We start from the raw sequence: 6,724 nt of genomic DNA, 5'->3' as shown, positions 1-6,724 counted from the left end.
TGTCCGCCTGTCCCTGGCTGGACTCGGTGCTGATGAGTGGAGCCCAGTGTGTCTAAGAGATGTCAGATGGCCTACCTGAGATGCCTTGCGGAGGCTCAGTTTCCCCTATCTGCAATATCCCATATTGTTTTTATAACACCAGGAGGGCCGCGGTCATAAACCGAAAGGCCCACCAGGGCCTCGCCAGTGACCTTTCCAATGGGGACTGGAACCACCTTTCCAAACTTCGGCAGGGCGGAGAGCTCCAAGGAGACCCCCTCCCATACCTGTGAGCATGCAATGGTATCTCAGAGTGATTTTAATTTGCATTTTCCTAATGACTAGCGATGGCTTTCTCATGTGGATGGCCATTGTCCCCGCACGCCCTGTTGAAGAGATTATCCTTTCCCTCACTGATGCCCTGGCACTCGGGTTGAAAACCAATTGGCCATATGTGGGTGGGTGACTTCTCGACTCTCAGTTATGTTCCGTGGATTCGTAGGGCTGTCCTTTTTGCCACGGCTTCAGCCTTGGTTACTGCATCATCATAGAAGGTTTTCAAATCAAAAAGCGTAAATCCTCCCACTTTGGTCCTCTTTTTTTCGAAATTATGTTTCCTTTTCTGGGTCTTTTGCACTTCCATATGGATTTTAAGATTAGCTTTTCAGTCTGGGGGAAAAGGCTTCGCTGAGATTCTGATTAGATCGCAGGATTTGAGAAAGATGAAATTTCCCCGTGAGTGAGGTTCATTTGTGCTTGAAGATGGATTTTTTTCTTTCCATTTTTCTATTCCCGATAAATTAGGTGGACTGAGAAAAGTAGAAAAACGTCTAGTTTTCCACGAAGAGCTAGTGCAGGAAATAGAGCTTTAAAATTTGGAGCGAAACACCTCCCCGCGGTTTGGCCGGTTAGCTCAGCTGGTTAGAGCGTGGTGCTAATAACGCCGAGGTCGCGGGTTCGAGCCCCGTACCGGCCGCGGCGCGTTTTCCCTCAGTGTTATCTACAGAGATTTACTTATACTTCCCTAAGGCTAGCACTTTAAATTCCTGCTAAACGATTGATGCTGTCAGGGTACCCTATTGGATTTTATTTAACTTAAAAAAAATAAAAAGAGATCTCTGGCGTTCCTTCATTATTTAATTGGGCATTCCTTCATTATTTAATTGGGGAACCTATTTTGTCCAGGATATATTCATTCTATTATTTTACAATCACCTGTTTTCCCAAAAATCTTTCCCTTTAACTTACCCAACTTCAGCCTTTACAAACATTTTCAGCCTGGAAGTAGACTTTCCAACTTCTAAAATTTCCAAGATTTTATTCATACTTACTTGCTAGAAAGCATTTTATTTCCCCCATTTTCGTTGTCAGTTACATCTAGAATTTGCGAGAGAGCACTAAGGGATATTGTGGAAATGTGCGCACATTTCTGGTTGTCCTCACGTTGGCGGGTTCTCCTGGCATTTAGTAACTGAGGTCAGGCGTGCTGAGCATCCTAAAATACGCTGGATAGTCCACACACGTCCTCAGCTGCACTGGACTTCCAAACGTCCTCCTGGACCTCCTTGTAAGTAACAATGTTTTACTTACCTGAGCCTAAACCTGAACTCTCTTTGCGTATAAATGCAAACATTTTACACGGCTTCAGGGTCTACCAAATTCATAAAGTGGGGATCGGTTGACTTTTGTTTGACCCGCTGAGCGGTGCTTGTTTTAGAAAATGGTGTCATTGAGAGTCCTGGCATCTGGTTTGGGGCCGCCAATGAAACACACCTCTGTCAGGACTCTGAGTCTGGATCTGGGTACAGCGAGGGCACGGGTCAGGGCCAGGCAGAAAGCAGGCCTTCCACAGACCTTGAATGAATGAAGGAATCCTCCCAAACAGAGAATGCTGCCCATGCTTTTATTCTGCCATTCTGGTGAAAAGGGATACCCCCTGGAGTTTAATTATTTACATTTCTTGATGAGTAGGTCAAGTATCTTGTCATTTATATAAAAGACATTTTTATTTCCTTTTCTGTGAACTGTGTGTTGATATTCATTTTATAGGGTTATTAGATTGGAAACACCTGAGCCGAGATGGACACATTTTTCATCAGAAGACTGAGTTAAGAGAGGTGACACTAAAAAAAAAAAAAGAAGGTAGTAGGAAGGGAAAACTGAAGGGGGGGAATCGGAGGAGGAGACGAACCATGAGAGACTATGGGCTCTGAGAAACAAACTGAGGGTTCTAGAGGGGAGGGGAGGATGGGGTGACTGGGTGATAGACACTGGGGAGGGTATGTGCTCTGGTAAGCGCTGTGAATTGTGCAAGACTGTTGAATCTCAGATCTGTACCTGTGAAACAAATAATGCAATATATGTTAAGAAAAAAAAAAGAAGAAGAAGAAGGTAGCGGGAGGGGAAGAATGAAGGGGGGAAATCGGAGGGGGAGACGAACCATGAGAGACGATGGACTCTGAAAAACAAACAGGGTTCTAGAGGGCAGGGGGTGGGGGGATGGGTTAGCCTGGTGGTGGGTATTGAGGAGGGCACGTTCTGCATGGAGCAGTGGATGTTATAGGCAAACAATGAATCATGGAACACTTCATCTAAAACTAATGATGTCATGTATGGGGATTACCATAACCTAATAAAAAAAATTTAAGAAAAGAGAGGAGACACTAGCCACAGGCTGCAAGAAAATATTCCTACAGGTATGTTGTAAAAGGTCTTGATTCCAGACGACATAAAGTGCAATACTAAGAAGAAAGGGCCTATTTTAAAGTTAAGGGGGTGGATTTCCAGGACTGTCCTATTCTCAGAAGGCCTCTGTTGAGGGCAGGGCTCCGAGGGGCCGGGTCCGACGGGGCAGGTGAGGATGCAAGTCTCAGCGCTGCTGGAATCCGGGTAACTTGGGAAACCCGTGTTTTCGGGTGGGGGCCCCCTGGGGACGGTGCGCAAAGGCTTAGGCACTTATAAGATGGCATTTCACCCCAAGGGACAAAATTCCCAGGAAGGGTTGTTTCCGCCCGGTCTCGAACCGGGGACCTTTCGCGTGTTAGGCGAACGTGATAACCACTACACCACGGAAACCCCCGGGCCAAGCGGCTTCTCGGAATTGCAGGCATTGATACGCCCATTTCCTGGGTGCCCCAAACCTAGTAATTTTGAATGATTTTTCTTTTAGTGTATTTTCACTCACGACGAATTTATTTCTCCTTACACTTTTGGTTTGTTAAAATGGCAATATGGAAACTCCGTAACTCACCGCCGAAGGTACCTCGAAACCAGAGCCCAGACCCCTTCCCAGACTGCGGCAGGTCGCCTCGGGCTCTCAGGGCGTGTGGTCTCCTGACCTTGAGAAGCGGGACCACCGCCGCGCGCTGGAGACCTCCCACCCTCCCGCCGGGGCCAAGCTGGTCTGGGGGCCTCCGCGGGGCGGGGGCGCGGCCTGGGCCCAGCTTACTGGGGGGGGGTGACAAAGGGGTGGCACGACGACCCCGTGTCCCCCCGCGGCTCTGCAACAGCAGGGCTCAGTGACCGGAGTCAACGGGCTCAACAGATGGCGTGCTTGCCTGGTTTCTCATTTTCCTCTTCATTTAAACTGACGTCCCTCACTCTTTTGCCCCTTCCCAGCGCTTCCCTGAGGGATCTAGAAGGTGCTCACTGCGCAATGACCTTTCCTTTGCTCAGACGCGTTGTGAGAGATCCGTGCGTCCGCACGGCTGACAACAGCGACTTGGAAACCCCCTCCTCGCCAGGAACGGTCCGGTGGCCGTGTGGCAGGAACGGAGGAGAGGCCGTATTTCCTAGATGGCGAGATCTCCAGTCTCCTTTCTTTCTTCTGACATCAAGTCGGCAGCATAAATGATCGTTCATTTTTCAATAAGTTGAATAGGCGTTTATCTTAAAAGAATTGATGAGGGGCGCCTGGGTGGCTCTGTCGTTAAGCGTCTGCCCTCGCTCAGGTCATGATCTCAGGGTCCCTGGATCGAGTCCCGCATCGGGCTCCCTGCTCGGCCGGGAGTCTGCTTCTCCCTCTGACCCTCCCCCCCTCTCATGTGCTCTCTCTATCTCATTCTCTCTCTCAAATAAATAAGTAAAATCTTAAAGAAAAAAAAAAAAAGTAGTAATGAGTAGCCCACAATGTGCCCAGTGCTGACCTAGGCTCTGGAGGTACCAGATGTCCTGAAAAATTGGACAGGCCTGGGGTACCAAAGGGCACCTGCCCTGATTATTATAATATGATTGCACAAAATAGGTTAATTATTTTTAAGTTGCCAAATGAAACCACAGAGATAAATGTTCATGCATTTTCACAGAAGCATAGAAATGGGGCAATTTTCCAACTCCTAATGATTAAAAAAGGCTTTCAAAAGAAGTGATAACTGATCTGAGATTTGATAGAGGGAAAGAAATACATTGGTGGAGGAGAGGTGGAGAGAAGGGGGCATCTGGCATTGGGAGCAGTATGATAGGTCATGGGTCAGAGGAGATGTCATGGGACCTAGGAATAATGAGGATACATTCACTTTAGTCAGTAGAGAAATAGGATTTCAGTTAAAGACAAGACACTTCAGTAAAGACATATTGGTGAATTTCCAGATCTTATTTGGGATCAATTTGTAGAGAACAAACACTCTCCAGTTATTTTATTTAAGCACTCATCTCTCCCAGCAGTGTTTCATATCACTGTTTATCACCTTTATTTCTTACAGTAGCCAGCTTTCCACTCCAAGAGATCTATAAAATAAATCTTCTGACACACAACATTCCTCCCAAATGGCTCACAAAAGGAGAAATCAGCCTGTTACACCACTATGGGAAGAAGCAAGAAACTAATTGAAATGAAACCCATTGTTTGAGAAAGGTTGTGCACCATGAGTGGGACGGAGATCATGATAAATAAAAGTATTTCTTAGAACTCTGAAGAAATAGAGCACATAAACAAGAAAATCTCAAGTCTCGGGGTTTATTTATTTATTTTGTCCAGGTTTACTATTTTTTAGAGTTATGTAACTAATAAATGCACCAAGAGTTTTCAGGTTTATACTTTTATTTCCACTTGCCTCCAGCATTTTTTAAAGGAATTTTGTGTGCTTTGCCATTAATTCTTCTTTTTTATCCTCTTCTCTTCCTTCCAAAATTTCTGGTATATCCTAGAGTCCCTTATCACATGAAAAGGAGAGAACAGTTATAACACTACTTGATTCACACGAATTTATATTAGAATTTTTACCTTGTTCTTTTCTTTCATTTCTTTTGAATTGGATTTGACAAAAGGCAAATGAGTAAACCCAACCCCAGGCTTACTAATGGGTGTGGCAAGTGGCTATAAACATATAAAAGAATAGAACTCAAAACCACAACCATTGAGGTGCTGGGAAAACTGGACAGCCACATGCACCAGAATGAAACTAGACCATATTTACACCATCCACAAAAATGAACTAAAAATGGATTAAAGACTTGAATGTAACACCTCAAGCCATAAAATTCCTGGGAGAAAATATAGGCAGTAAGTTCCTTGACATCAGTTTTAGCAATGTGTTTCTGGATCTGACCCCAAATGCAAGGGAAACAAAAGCAACAATAAACAAGTGGGGCTACATCAAACCACAAAGCTTTTGCACAGCAAAGGAAACCATCCATCAAAATGAAAAGACAACCTACTGAATGGAAGAAGACATTCTGGTGGTGATCACTGTGTAGTGCATACAGATGGCTAATTATAATGTGCACTTGGAAGGTGTATAGTATTACATGCCAGTTTTACCTCAAAAAAAAAAAAAAAAAGAAGCCACAACCATTGAAACGATCACCAAGTCACTAGCCTGTCTACACAGAATAAGGTCCATGTACCAGCAGAATAACTATCAATCACCAGGAAGCTTGTATAAAGACTGAATTTCAGGCCCCATCAGAGATGTAATGGATTAAATCTTTCATTTTAATGGGTCACCAGGTAATTCATGTGCTCACTAAATTTTGAGAACCATGTGCACTATTCGGTGGGCCAAAAAGCTATTTGGTGCAAAATTGGGGCTGGGGGAGGGGAAAATAGCTATTCAAGGAGCCATTCAAGAAAAATAAATGTGGACAGTGTTCTAGTTGGTAAAGATTCTAGGAGGCAAAAATAATTAAGACAGTCAGAGAGATCACATAAAGCCGAAGTGGTGAGTGCCTCACATTTGATCTCAAATGGTAGAAGAAGACCAAGAAGCAAACCTCACTTATCCTAGGCAATTCCAGTGCTCAAATCATAACAGTAGAACAAGCTCTCTGAGTTTTTCAGTTCTCAGCATAGATATTTTGGTTTTTCTATCACTGTACTATTGGGAAAGATTTTGTTGTTGTTATTTTTTTTTTTTTTTACGTAAGATTCTTCATCTAATGCTGTCCGTCCCACTCCTGGGGCTTTAGGGATGTAAATTCAAATTATCTCCAATTCTCAGACTACTAAATTGCAAAAGCTCACATTGGAAGGCCCCACTGGGAGTCGAACCCAGGATCTCCTGTTTACTAGACAGGCGCTTTGACCAGCTAAGCCACGGAGCCCACGACAGAAGGTGGCTCACTTGCATATAATTTGAGGGTGACTTCACTGTTCCGTCTTACTGCTGTGGTTCCCAAGAATTTTTGACCAACAGAAGTGCATCCAGACTAATTCTTGGGATTATTATCATTTTTTTTAATTCTCAGGATTTTGATCAAGTTTTCTTACTTTCTCCTGAAAGGTGCCCAGCAGTTATACACTGTGCGG

General features: G+C 44.5%; 3 non-coding genes across 3 annotated transcripts; 1 reads left to right on the top strand and 2 right to left on the bottom strand.

The window, feature by feature from the left end:
• Window positions 1-881: 881 nt before the first annotated feature.
• TRNAI-AAU lies at window positions 882-955 on the top strand. The gene has a single exon. It is a non-coding gene; the product is annotated as a tRNA-Ile (tRNA).
• A 2,026-nt stretch (window positions 956-2,981) lies between these two features.
• TRNAV-AAC lies at window positions 2,982-3,054 on the bottom strand. The gene has a single exon. It is a non-coding gene; the product is annotated as a tRNA-Val (tRNA).
• Window positions 3,055-6,445: 3,391 nt separating this feature from the next.
• TRNAT-AGU lies at window positions 6,446-6,519 on the bottom strand. Its single transcript has one exon. It is a non-coding gene; the product is annotated as a tRNA-Thr (tRNA).
• Window positions 6,520-6,724: the final 205 nt, after the last annotated feature.

This window comes from Neomonachus schauinslandi, chromosome 8, assembly GCF_002201575.2.
Source record: "Neomonachus schauinslandi chromosome 8, ASM220157v2, whole genome shotgun sequence".
NCBI classification, from domain to species: Eukaryota; Metazoa; Chordata; class Mammalia; order Carnivora; family Phocidae; genus Neomonachus; species Neomonachus schauinslandi.
Note: the sequence above shows the minus strand (reverse complement) of the source record. Positions and strands in the feature narration are given on the sequence as shown.